Source organism: Biomphalaria glabrata, chromosome 2, assembly GCF_947242115.1.
Source record: "Biomphalaria glabrata chromosome 2, xgBioGlab47.1, whole genome shotgun sequence".
NCBI classification, from domain to species: domain Eukaryota; kingdom Metazoa; phylum Mollusca; class Gastropoda; family Planorbidae; genus Biomphalaria; species Biomphalaria glabrata.
In genome coordinates, this window is record NC_074712.1 from 38,805 (window position 1) to 51,728 (window position 12,924).

The 12,924-nt window shown below is 32.0% G+C and overlaps 1 long non-coding RNA gene across 8 annotated transcripts in view; it reads left to right on the forward strand.

The window, feature by feature from the left end:
• The first annotated feature begins 5,894 nt into the window (after positions 1-5,894).
• Positions 5,895-12,924, forward strand: part of LOC106064201 (uncharacterized) — a 29,229-nt gene continuing 22,199 nt past the window's right edge. For 2 of the 8 annotated variants that reach the window (XR_008776316.1, XR_008776318.1), the window contains exons 1-6: positions 5,896-6,503; positions 6,674-6,815; positions 6,910-7,004; positions 7,229-7,416; positions 8,974-9,102; positions 10,229-10,404. This is a non-coding gene — a long non-coding RNA (uncharacterized LOC106064201). Of the gene's footprint in view, positions 6,504-6,673; positions 6,816-6,909; positions 7,005-7,228; positions 7,417-8,973; positions 9,103-10,228; positions 10,405-12,924 lie in introns of all 8 variants that reach the window. The other 6 variants (XR_008776321.1, XR_008776315.1, XR_008776320.1 and 3 more) reach the window with 6 other exon arrangements.

Sequence of the window (12,924 nt, forward strand, 5' to 3'; positions counted from 1 at the left end):
TTTTGATCATTGTGCTACTCTAATCAAATGTATTCTTTTCTGGCAGTTGTTTTTCTCTGTCACCTCGATCAAAATGGCGCCTCATTTGATCTTTATAGCGCATGGGGGAGGGGGGGGGTCTCTGTTACGCCATCCTTCATTACGCTTAATTTAAAGATTGCATTTGGCATGCAATCATTTCAATACACAATACTCATATATAATAGAATAATTTTGGGATTAATTTCCAATTGAATGAATAATACGTGAGGTAGATTTAGCAAATTTTATAACTAAGTGCTTAAAAAAAATAATTCCATTAGGAAAATAAGAGTTTAGATTTCAACAGTAGAAAGGTGGAAGAAATTGGTGTTAATATAAAGGCCTATAGGTCTGTGATTTGTCTCAATTTTGAAAGAAAAAAATATATCACGAGATTTTTTAATTAGGAATCACTAAGTGCGCAAACAATTCCCGAAATTCGTAAAGTAGGCCTACTTGAATTTTATCTAGTGATCTTTATCTTCGCACATTTTAAGAATTTTTAATTGAAGTAGAGCGAGAGAGAGTGTGTGTGTATCTATGATGCAGATATTCTGCTCTATGACAAAGTTCGTTGGTTATAGAGAGAAACATTTTAAGCTTCAATTTTTACCGATTAAAAAAAACATCTTATTATTCACTATTCACTGTGCAGAGATAACGAACGATCTGTAGATGACAGCTCTTTTATTTTTATTACGAACATGTAATGCTAATTTAAAAAAGATCAACAACGTCATAAACATAGTCAATATTTGATGGAATGGTTATTAATTATTTACGATGGGGGATTATTTACGAGGATGGTCGTGCGGTATGCGCGCTGGACTGTCGTTCGCGATGGTCCCGGGTTCAAACCCAGCCCGCTCCCCTCTCCCGTCGTCCTGAGGACGGTTTGGACTAGGAAGTAAATTATCTTCAACTCTGAATGAACATCCGAAACATGTAAAACATTTTACAAACAAACATAATAATTTAGTGAAAAAAAAGGACATGTTATTACGCAATCCTTTGTGTAATTTAACCATCGAATTTGTCGGCACATCTGGGAAGCGTGGTCGAGCGTGACCTCCGTGACCTATGTCGAAGGCGCCGGGTCGAGAGACTAAGAACGCTTGAACTTAACTTTGCTTGGCTACCTATAAAAGGGGCTCGAGGTTCGACACCCGACTCGAGCAGTTAACAAACAAAAAATGTAGGCTCAAGGCCATTACAAACATTAACAGGAGAGCTAAAATGACACAAACTAATCTAAATAAAAAGTTTTAAACAGATATGTCTTATTAATGTTCTTCTTGAATTTAGTGTAGCATGTCTGTCTGAGATCAATGGGGAGTGAGTTCCAAACCTTTGGTCCGTGCACAGAAATTGCCCGCAGACCGTAGCTTGTGAGGAAGTTATAGTTCTAACATGTGTTGCCTATAGGTAAATCCGGCCCTGGTATAATACTAAGTTTAATTTGATGTAGGCCCCCCGACCTAAGACAAAGGTAACGGTAGTCGCGAGATTGTACTTTAAATCCTAATTATTTCAAATAAAAGTGTCTCCAGGGCTACTAACTCTGATCAAACTTCAATTTTGTATTGTTTATATTGCTCTCTTTTGGATGACTACCACTGGTTAGTATATTGTGTGTATGTGTATTGAGGGGTCACGGGTCAGAGTAATTTAAGCGATCTATTGTGTCATAGCAACTAAACGTCGAAGTGTGGGTCTATCTAGTTCCGGATGTAACAAATGCACATGTCTCGGATAAACTGGCCAATCCCAATCTATTAGACCTAATCTCGGTCAAGTTTTGACACAGAAGCCTATTGGTCACGTGCGGTCGAAGTGAATAGAGCTCAGTGTGTTGCCAGCATTCAAATGAAATGGGACGCTCCTATGAGGCTAATCCTATCTATTGCCTATCTCGTTATGTCCCTTGTGTCTAATCTTCTGTTCCAGGTTTGTTTGCAGTGTCTTCTAGATCTAATTTAAATTTAGTAATGCCATCTTATTATCTAGTCAATATTTACTTGCTTTGGCAACTAACTCTTTATCAACTTTATGGTAATTCTGTCAAAGATTAAATAACTTTTATAACATGATTAATTTATGTCTAGATTCTAGAGATGTATAGGCTATAGACTATAATATGGATTATAGATATAGACTATTCACTCTTATAGGGAATATAGGCCTTTTAGATAAAGTAAATTTGCTTTCGTCACGATAACGATAACCGGCTCATCTGTATCTTAGTATCTAGATCTAGAGACTCTTAGTATCTAGAAGTCTAGATAGATCTAGCTCTAATCTAGATTGAGATTCTAGTGGTCTATAAACCTAGATCTACATATTTATTACTATATATTTCTAGGCTAAAGATCTATATATATAGTATATTATATATATATATATATATATATATATATATATATATATATATATATATATATATATATGGAGGCGCAGCGGCTGAGCCGTAAAGCGCTTGCCTTCTGAACCAGGGGTCCCGGGTTTGAATCCCGGTGAAGGCTGGGATTTTTATATCGGGATCATTGGGCGCCTCTGAGTCCACCCAGCTCTAATGGGTACCTGACATTAGTTGGGGAAAAGTAAAGGCGGTTGGTCGTTGTGCTGGCCACACGACACCCTCGTTGACCGTAGGACAGAGAATCAGATGACCTTTACATCATCTGCCCTATAGACCACAAGGTCTATAAGGGGAACTTTACTTTATATATATATATATATATATATATATATATATATATATATAGAAAGAGAGAGAGAGAGAGAGAGAGAGAGAGAGAGAGAATTCTAGATCTAGTAAACATTTAACTACTGTTGTGTTATTGTTACCTGCATCAAGTGTATCCTAGGCCTAGTCTTACTTTGTACTTATCATATTTGTGAAAAGAAAATGCTGCCTTAATAACATAACTAGTTACTTAGTTTAGATTTTAGGTCTTAAGTTGTTCATTTGTGTCGAAATATGCATTGACGACTTGGTCTGCATAGCCATGTGAAATACTGCAGGCCTACTCATCCATAATCTTTGTATTAAAGATGGTGTCACTCATCCATAATCTTTGTATTAAAGATGGTGTCACTCATCCATAATCTTTGTATTAAAGATGGTGTTACTCATCCATAATCTTTGTATTAAAGATGGTGTCACTCATCCATAATTTTTGTATTAAAGATGGTGTCACTCATCCATAATAATCTTTGTTTTAAAGATGGTGTCACTCATCCATAATCTTTGTATTAAAGATGGTGTCATTCATCCATAATCTTTGTATTAAAGACTGTCTGCTTATCCATAACCTTCACAATCCTTTGTATTAAAGATGGTGCCTTATTATGCTAGAAATATAACTTAGATCTAGTGGGAAGCATGGTCGAGAGACTAAGTGTGCTTGACCTTGTCTTGTCTTGGCTACTTAGAAGGGGGCTCGAAGTTCGACACCCGACTCGGGCAGAGTTGCGCTTACTGAGCGCCTAAAGGCAGCACGGAAAACCAATTCCTAGATATACCCCCCCCCCCACTGGTCCACAAATAAGATTGGACCAAAGCGCTCTGAGCATGCTATAGGCATGAAAGTAGCGCTATATAAAAGCTATAATAATAGTGTTTAAAAAATTTAGCAACCAATTATATTTTAAACAGGAGTGTTGTAATGAATAGTTTTTAACTTTTCTTTTCAGATCAAAACACAGATCTCTTCTTTGTAATATAAAAAGGGAACATCATACAGATTGCTAGAAATTATTGCCTCTGAGAAGCAGACAGTAAATAAAAACGCTAAAAAAATTGGTGTATCAAGGATGCCGGCATTCTTTAAGGCAAGTAGTCATTGACAAAGGTAGAATTTAACAATTTTGAATTTAATGTCATTGTCATAAAATTTTCCTAATAAGCAAGGGCAAGCTATTAAACCACTGATTTAGCAAAGCAAATATCTGTAAGTTTCATTCTTTTTTTGTGTGTTGCTTTATCTTTTGTGTTATTGCATGCAAATTGAGCATGTTTTTAATTGAAGTTATTTAAAGAATAATTATGTTAATTAATAACTCATTAAGCTTCATATAGTTTTTATAGATCTATTTTTAATAGTTAAGTTGAAATTTTATCTTCAAAAAAACTTAACAACTCTGATTTCATAGTCCAATGTTTTATATATTCATTATCATAATTAAATTTGTGAACATTTTCAGATCAATTTCTAGTTATCAGATGATTATAACCATCACTTGTGAGGAACTGGTCAGAAGTTAAAACATGTGTAAAGTGTTATGCTACAAAGTGTTATTTAAGGCAAGTAATCCATTCATTGTGATTTAGGCATTTTTCATTTAAATTCATTGTTTCATTTGAAGTATGCTAATTAGGAACAGGAAAGCTGTGGAACTACTGATCTAGCAAGTTATGTTCTTTTTTTTTTTTTTTTTGCATGCAATTTGAGAATATATTTTTAATGTTTATATAACATTTAAAGAATAATTTTCTGATTTTATAGAACATTTTGTAATTAAAAATATATGCATAACAATGGTTGAATTTCATAATGCTTGATGTGCATCTCGAAATAATGAATTCAAACTTTTTTTTGTTAGCAGCCAAAGTTTCAACACAAGCTTCATATCACATTAAAAATGTTCAGAACGAGATATTAAGGTGTACAGCCTTGTGAGCGAAGTGAAGGACAGTTGACAGATTGTGTGTGGTGCCCCAGCAGTTCAACAAAGGAACAGGTGAGGGTGTTGTGATGGAAAGTAGTGAAGATAAGATGATCAATTTTTTTTTTTCCAAAGACATTGCTTCAAATGCTATAATTTATGTAATTTAGACTTAAGTTTCTTTTGATGCTTGCTTAATAAAGAATAGGCAGGCAGTTGGTATATATAGATATTGAGCAGCACAGTAAGTAATAGTATAGTTTTTTTGACTTTGTACTGCATGCTAATTAAACTTGTTTTTAATATTAACATAACACTTTGTATATTTTTCTGTTATCTTAGTTTTTGGAAACTAGTTTTAAATATATGCATATTAGAAAAGCCTGATTATGATTGATGTATTATTTATGAGATAGGTAAACTCAGGTTTAGCCTTACTAACTTGGTAATAAAGTCAATATCTTCAAAATAAACTCTTTCTCTTTGCAGTCATAACATCCATATTCTCATATTTTATAACATTTTCAGTTCCAAATGCAGTTTACAGCCAAGTGATCTAGAAATGGGATCTAGATTATGAGAACTATGACTAAGAGACATCTGAGAAATAAAAAGCACCTATAATCAGAATTGTAGCAAGCTTGTACCATATTTCTCTTTTTAAGGCAAGTGGTTCTTTCCAATGTTACATTTAACTACTTTAATTTAATTCATTTCTTTTCATGTATGTTAAATAAGAACCAGTTTCTTACTACAGACCTATCAAAGCAAGTATATTTTTTTTCTATGTATTTGTATATTTTAATTGCATTTTTTTTTTTTTTTTTTTTTTTTTGCATGCTAATTGAAAATGTTTTAAATATTTTCCTAACAATTTAAGAATATTTGTTTTCTGTTATCTCTTAGCCTTATGGTAATTAGTTTCAAATGTATACATAACAACTTTAATAAATTTTCTTCACTTTAACATTTAAAGAGCTAGATCCAATTGGGGATTATCTCATTATGAAGCTTAGTCAAAATCCCAGTATCTTCACTAAGACTTTTGAATAGCAATTTTTTATTAGATGCCATTTATTTGTTTAAATGCTCAGCTACTTGATATCTGGTTGAATTCAAATGATAATAATTGCATCTTAATGTGTAATTATACAATTATTTATTTACCTTGTAGTTGTTTTTTTAATCAGTTCAAGATGTTGAGTATTGATTACCAATCAACTACTAGCCTGGGAGATAAAAGCCAAAGCTGTAAACAGACAGGTCAGGTAAATATATGAATGAAGAAATTGAAACTAGAAGTAAACATCATGGGAAGTCAAATTATAGGGCAAGTATTTTTCCTTCATATCTTATTTAACATAGTCAAACCATGCAATACTTATAGGCTTAACTATTGTTTTCATAGAAACAATGTTATTTTAAATATCATGAGATAGTGTATTTAAGAGATATTGTAGTTCAAGTTTCCATATTTAATCAGCTTAACAAGTGCACATTCTCTGCTGCCAACAGTACCAATTTGTCATCCAAGCAACAAATATTCCTTGGTAATCTGCTATCAGATGACAGTTATCTCTTTGGCATTTTTATGAATTAAAGCTTTCAAAGCCAAAGTAAGACTTAATTTTTTCTTTTCTTTAACTGCTAATTCTAAAATAATTTATCATTGCATGTTAAAAATAACTTGTTATACATTTTTCTGTGTTTTTGGTCAAGCTTCAGATTTGCTTAGCATATTCCTGTACTACATATCAACAAATGTTTGATGGTTTGTCTGGTTCATCTCTTAACACTATGAAGATGGCTACACTGTGAGTACAAAGTTTTAATTTCATTCAAATCACATTTTACAAAAAAGATAATGGAAATTAAATTAAATATATTATTTTACTATTATTATATAACAATGTTATTTTAATATCATGAGATAGTGTATTTTAAGAGAGATTCTAATTCAGTATATGATGTTTCCATATTTCAGAATCTTAACAAGCAAACATTCTGTTGCCAACAGTACCAATTTGTCATCCTATCCAAGCAACTACTATTCCTTGGTAATCTGCTATCAGATGATTACAGTTTTCTCTTTGGCATTTGTATGAATTAAAGCTTTCAAAGCCAAAGTAAGACATTTTTTTTCTTCAACAGTTAATTCTGAAACAATTTATTCAAATTTTTTAAACATTATTCTGAACTATTTTCTGTGTTTTGGTCAAGCCTTAGATTTGGTTAGCATAACCCTGAACTGCATATCAACAAATGTCTAATGGTCTGTCTGGTTCATTTCTCAAGACTATGAAGATGGCTACACAGTGAGTACAAAGTTTTATTTTCATTCACCAAACAAATTTTACAAAAGAAGAAAATATTAAAAGCTATAGGTATTTATTTTGTTAGATAACTATCTTTGTTATTTGATGCATTACTTAGCCTTGGACAATGCATCATCATAACTAATATAATATTAAAAGGCATTTATTAATTTACCACATTTAGGTCAATCAAATAAGATTATGTAATCACAAACTGTTTTCAGGGTATCAGCTATCAGCAGTGCACCCCTATGATACACAAGTCTTCATTGCCAAGTCACTCTGCCAAACAGTGTGTACACCTTTCTTGCATTGGTAGTGACCCACTTTACTGTCATGAGTCTGGATATGTCAGGCCAAGGAGATCAAGTTTGTGTCCAAGGTTACTTAGTTAATTCTCTAAGAACAATAGGTGAGTTGAATTCTAGTGTACCAGTCAAATATCTTAAAGCAAAGTAAAAAAAAATAAATTTTAAAAGCATATAAAAATCTGTTATAAAAACATAAAATGTTAGTTTTAGAGTACTAGTTTTAGAGTACTCGTTTCAGACCAAGTGATCATGGGTCAGATAGTGTCAAGCTCAACTGTTTCTATGGCCATTGGTTAACCATGGGTTGTTTGGCCAGCAAATTTTCAAACATTGCTCTAGTTTTAGGTTTATAAGCTACATGTTTTCTTCTAAAGTTAACAAATTAGGACCAAAATGTGAACTTTTAATAAGGTGGTGTAGTTGCAACCACACAAGAGCTGCTTCACATTTACTGTTTGAATGGTGCATACATTTTTATAATAACTTACCTTCTGATTTGTAAGGTTGATATTTTATTAATATATATATATATATATATTATATAAAGCAGAATGTTTGGCGTATGTATGTATGTATGTTCCAGTATAGAAATAAAAACTTGATAAAACTTGGCAGAAATGTTCCTTGGGTACCAACTTAGACCGTAGTGTATGTATTGTGGCCCTAAAACAAACTTAAGACCATCAAAAAAAAAAAAAAAAAAGACCAGCTCTATTACAGCTATAGTATTTTATGGATCTAGGCGATGTTTACAATGTTGACATGAGAAAAGATCGAAAGGATTTAGATCTAGATCTAATTTTTAGAACTAAACTTTGCACTTATTTTTTTTTTTTTTGACACATGAAAATACAAAATATAGTTTATTTCATTATTTAATAAAATTAACCTTCAAATTTGTGTTACAAAATCATTTTTACATTAGTTCGTTATAGTCTATGCCTAGGTCTAAAACTCTTATTGAACTCTAAGATGATAAAACTTTTTTTTGCAAAGATAGTTTTATGCTTTAACACATGAACATACTAATTATAGTCCATTCATTTCATATTTTAATGAAAGTAACATTTAAATTTTTTTAATACATTCGTTCGCTGTTCGCTAAAGCTGCGTAGCCGTGTTGAGATAGGCCTATATTCATTCATGAAAAAAGTTCACGCATGCGCAGCACAGAATGACTCTATAAAAGCCAATTTTTAACTCTAGATTAGTCTAGATCTAGATCTTTGTCTACCTCAAGATCTACTTTATACTTTAACACATGAACATACAAAATTAAGTCTATTCATTTCAAATTTTAATCAAATATATGTAGGCCTACAAGCAAATGTTTTAATTTGAAAAAATGGATTTAAGTAGATTAGCTATTTTGATTTGATGGCTTCATTTATACTATTTTTACATTTACACATTCGCTTTATTTATTACATTATTATTTCGTTTAAATGTTTTAAAAACACTATATCGACAGTAATAAGCAAATAAAGACCCGCGGGTCGCTGGTAAAATATATCTAGTATATATATATATATTAATACACTTGGGCAAGGGCTATTACTGTTTCCTTTTTTTTTTTTTTTTTTTTTTTTTTTTTTAGATTGACATTTTTCTTTCAATTTGTAAATTTGCTTCAACATTCAAGTTTTTTTTTTTTAAAGACAGACTCTACATGCTACTGATCTGGAGGTTAGTGGCTCAATCATTGTGCACTGATTCTTCACTGATGCCTTGATTCCCCACTGTCAACTTTATTGTCATAAAGTTTATCTAGTGATCTACATATCAAGGTAATAAATATTTTTTTACACTATAACCCAAGAGCTTTTGCTTTAAGATGCATTGTTTTTACAATAGGAGCCTAATTCTGATGTATTTTTTTAGGACCCTAGCAATAGTTTCTTAAACTTTCAGACAATAAGAGCTAGTTTAGAACCGAAACACAAAACTTAAGCCAGATCTGTATAGTCTTTTGTTTTTCTAAAAATATTTTAAATAAAAGTCTAGATAGGGTAGCTTATAAGGCCTACTTGTGAAATTAGATATTTTTAAAATGTGTACTTATACTTTTGATATTTGAAGTATTTTAAAACTAGCTATATTTTTCTATTTATGTAATTTATTTATTTTGTTTGTATTATTTACTTATTTATTTATTTATTTAATTATTATTTTTAAAAAAAATTAGTTACCTCCTTTTGTTTAATTGGATAGCATTTCAAAACCTAAAAGATGGAGCTGTTGGGTTAAAAACACAAATTAATGAACTCACATTAGACTGCATTACTTCCTAAAAATTTAAAATAAGCAATTTGCTTCATTCTTCGTGGCATATTTATGTATATAGCCAAATGAAAAGTTGAATGTGATTTTCTTATTTAAAAAAATGTTCCCCTTTCAGACCTTGCGATCTATAGGAAGGATGATGTAAAGGTCATGTTTTGTGGCCCACAGTTAACCAGGGTGTCATGTGGCCAGCTCAACAACCAACCGCCTTAACTTTCCCCAACTAATGTCAGGTACCCATTAGAGTTGGGTAGAATCTTGACGTACCCAAAGGTCCCAAAATTTAAAATATCAGGATTCAAACCTGGGACATCAACTTTATAAGCTAAGTGTGTTACCGCTCAGCCACTATACCTCCTATCAAAGAGAGATACATAAAAAAATTGACATTAAAATACCATGAAGTCTCATAAACCTTTTCTATTTTTCCATCACACAGTGAGATAGTATGACTATTATTTGAAAACAAAATGACCATCACTAAAAAACACATTCTTTTTAAACATTAGGTCTGAGACAGAAAAAGCTCTTCTTGAATGAAAAGAAATTTTATCAATATTGCATTTAAAGGTTATGCATTTAAATGTGATGTATTTGTTAAACAGTGCATTTTTCTTATCTCACTTATAGACTTAATGGTCAATTAAACATGAGGTCAAGGAAAAAGGATGAACATTTCAAGGCTACTGAAGGAACATTAAACGTCTCTCTCACTGTGAAAAGATTCTACCGATCTACAAATGATCAACATGTTTTATCTTAAGTTCGTCTGCCATTTCTTCAAATGGAGCCATATTAAGAATAAGGTAAGAAATATTCTTATACTTCACAGCATTTATTTTTTTGTAAAGTGATGATCCTGCATTAGTTGTATGTTGTTTGTGTATGTTACTTTAAATATCCTGCATTAGTTTTATGTTGTATGTGCATGATAATTTAAATATCCTGCATTAGTTGTATATGTATGCATGGTTCCTGTATTTGTTTTGTATATTATGATGTCAGTAATTACTTCACAAACACTTCACACACAACTTGTAAGTTCACCTGTCTAGTTAAAGAAATCTGTATTGTATTTGTTTTAGTAGTGTCTAGTTATGAAAGTAAACTGAATTTTCATTTGTTAAACTTAGTGATATACCATTTTAATTTCAGTTAAAATATGTGGATGTTCCTATTAAATTTTTCAGAAAAACTGCATTGCTCTGAAATAATTCCAACTGTATAAATGTAAATATATTTCAACAAATAATGGAATTGGATTCTTTGTCATTTGGATTAATTCAATAGTAATGTATTCTAAATATGGAATTCAAACACAAAAATGAAAAGTTGTGAATCACCATCAACTTTCACTTTGCCACTTGGAGATTGGGATGATTCAAGTTACTGGAGATTGGGATGATTAAAGTTACTATTGTAGCAACTATGTGTTAATGTGCATGGTCTTAACACCCCAGTACTTAATTGGACAAAAAAAAAAGGATCTCCAATTCACAGTGATATGTACTATTGCATAAACAAGTTGACTTGACTTCAAGTAGATCTTTAACTAAATAAACTGTTACAATTCTTCAGTGTGTGATAGTGTGAAAAAAAACATTTATGGTTTCTTGTGATTATGTGCAATATAATGACATATTAAGTTGACTTGAATACTCTTAAAATGTTTCATTTCTAAGGTGTGGAAAAATGTGCATTATATTTTCATGTTGGGAGTTAATGTGAAAACAAAAATCTACTATTCCATGTGATACAATTGCATGCAAAAAATCCTAACCCTAACCCATTCAATGAACAATCAGTATGAACGTTTCCACCAAAGGAAATGTTGCCGCTCATGATGCATCTATTTATTTGGCTCCAGATATTCAACTGATGCACATTCGCAAAACAAATGTAAAAAAAAAAGATTTAATCCATTACATGTATATAATTGTGCAGGAACATTTGGGATTGTCATTTGTATCACACTCATCTCTCATTCATTGAGACTCTACACTTAATCTGGTGATCTAGATGTATTTGCAATTCACAGTGAAATCATTCTTTGAGTGCTTAAAAAAGAAATTCATACGGATGTATAACTGTGTTAGACGTCTTCATTTATATTCCAATTGAACGTTTGTAACAATAAATATAACAAAAAATGTGTGATAATTAGCAGGTCTTTGACCTCTGCACTTAATGTGGTGATCAAAATGTGTTTGCAATTCCCAGTGAAATCATTCTTTGAGTGCTTAAAAAAGAAATTCATACGGATGTATAACTGTGTTAGACGTCTTCATTTATATTCCGATTGAACGTTTGTAAAAAATCAATAATTAAGTCACACTCAAGGAACATATGAACGTGTCCATCAAAGGAAATATCGCCGCTCGTGATGCAGCGCACACTAATCAACATTTGCACTTGCAGACCAACTAAATAGTTGCGGAGAAAACACATTTAATTGATGACATTACTGTGTTTAGCTTAGGACTTTTCAAAAGCGAAGACTGGACTCTTTAGCCATCTTCGTATTTATAGGAATGATTAATGGAGGACTTTTAAAAGCGAAGACTGGACTCTTAGCCATCTTCGTGTTCATAGGAATGATTAATGGAGGAATTTTTAAAAGCGAAGACTGGACTCCTTAGCCATCTTTGTGTTCATAGGAATGATTAATGGAGGAATTTTTAAAAGCGAAGACTGGACTCCTTAGCCATCTTTGTGTTCATAGGAATGATTAATGGAGGAATTTTAAAAGCGAAGACTGGACTCCTTAGCCATCTTTGTGTTCATAGGAATGATTAATGGAGGAATTTTAAAAGTGAAGACTGGGCTCTTTAGCCATCTTCATGTTTAAAGGATGTAGTTGAGGATTTTTTTTCAAAGAAGATCGGTCTCCATGACCATCTTCGTACTTATAGGACAGGATATTGTATTCATTTTTTGAAAAATTGAGGATTTTTAGCTGAGGACTAGATGTAGTAATATTGTCATCAATTGAATTGTTGATCCAAGACGAAATTGTTGGTTATGTCTGTGCATTTGTAGACAACCCAACAGTGCACATCCTTTTTCTTGTTTTGCATTTTTTTCACGTGCTACAATGCCTTGGACAAAGCATCATCATAACTTGGAATGTTAAAAGGCATTCAAAAAAACAACAAAGAAGAATGAGTTTGTAAAATAACCGGTTATTTCGGCTCAGTTGAATAATAGTTGGGACATAATTAGTTGAGTGCAAGCTTTGACGCTGATTCAACTCACTCGACATTAGTTGAGTGCGAAGTTTGTGAGGCTGATTCAGCCCTCAAACCGGATGCTTGTAGACCACCTTC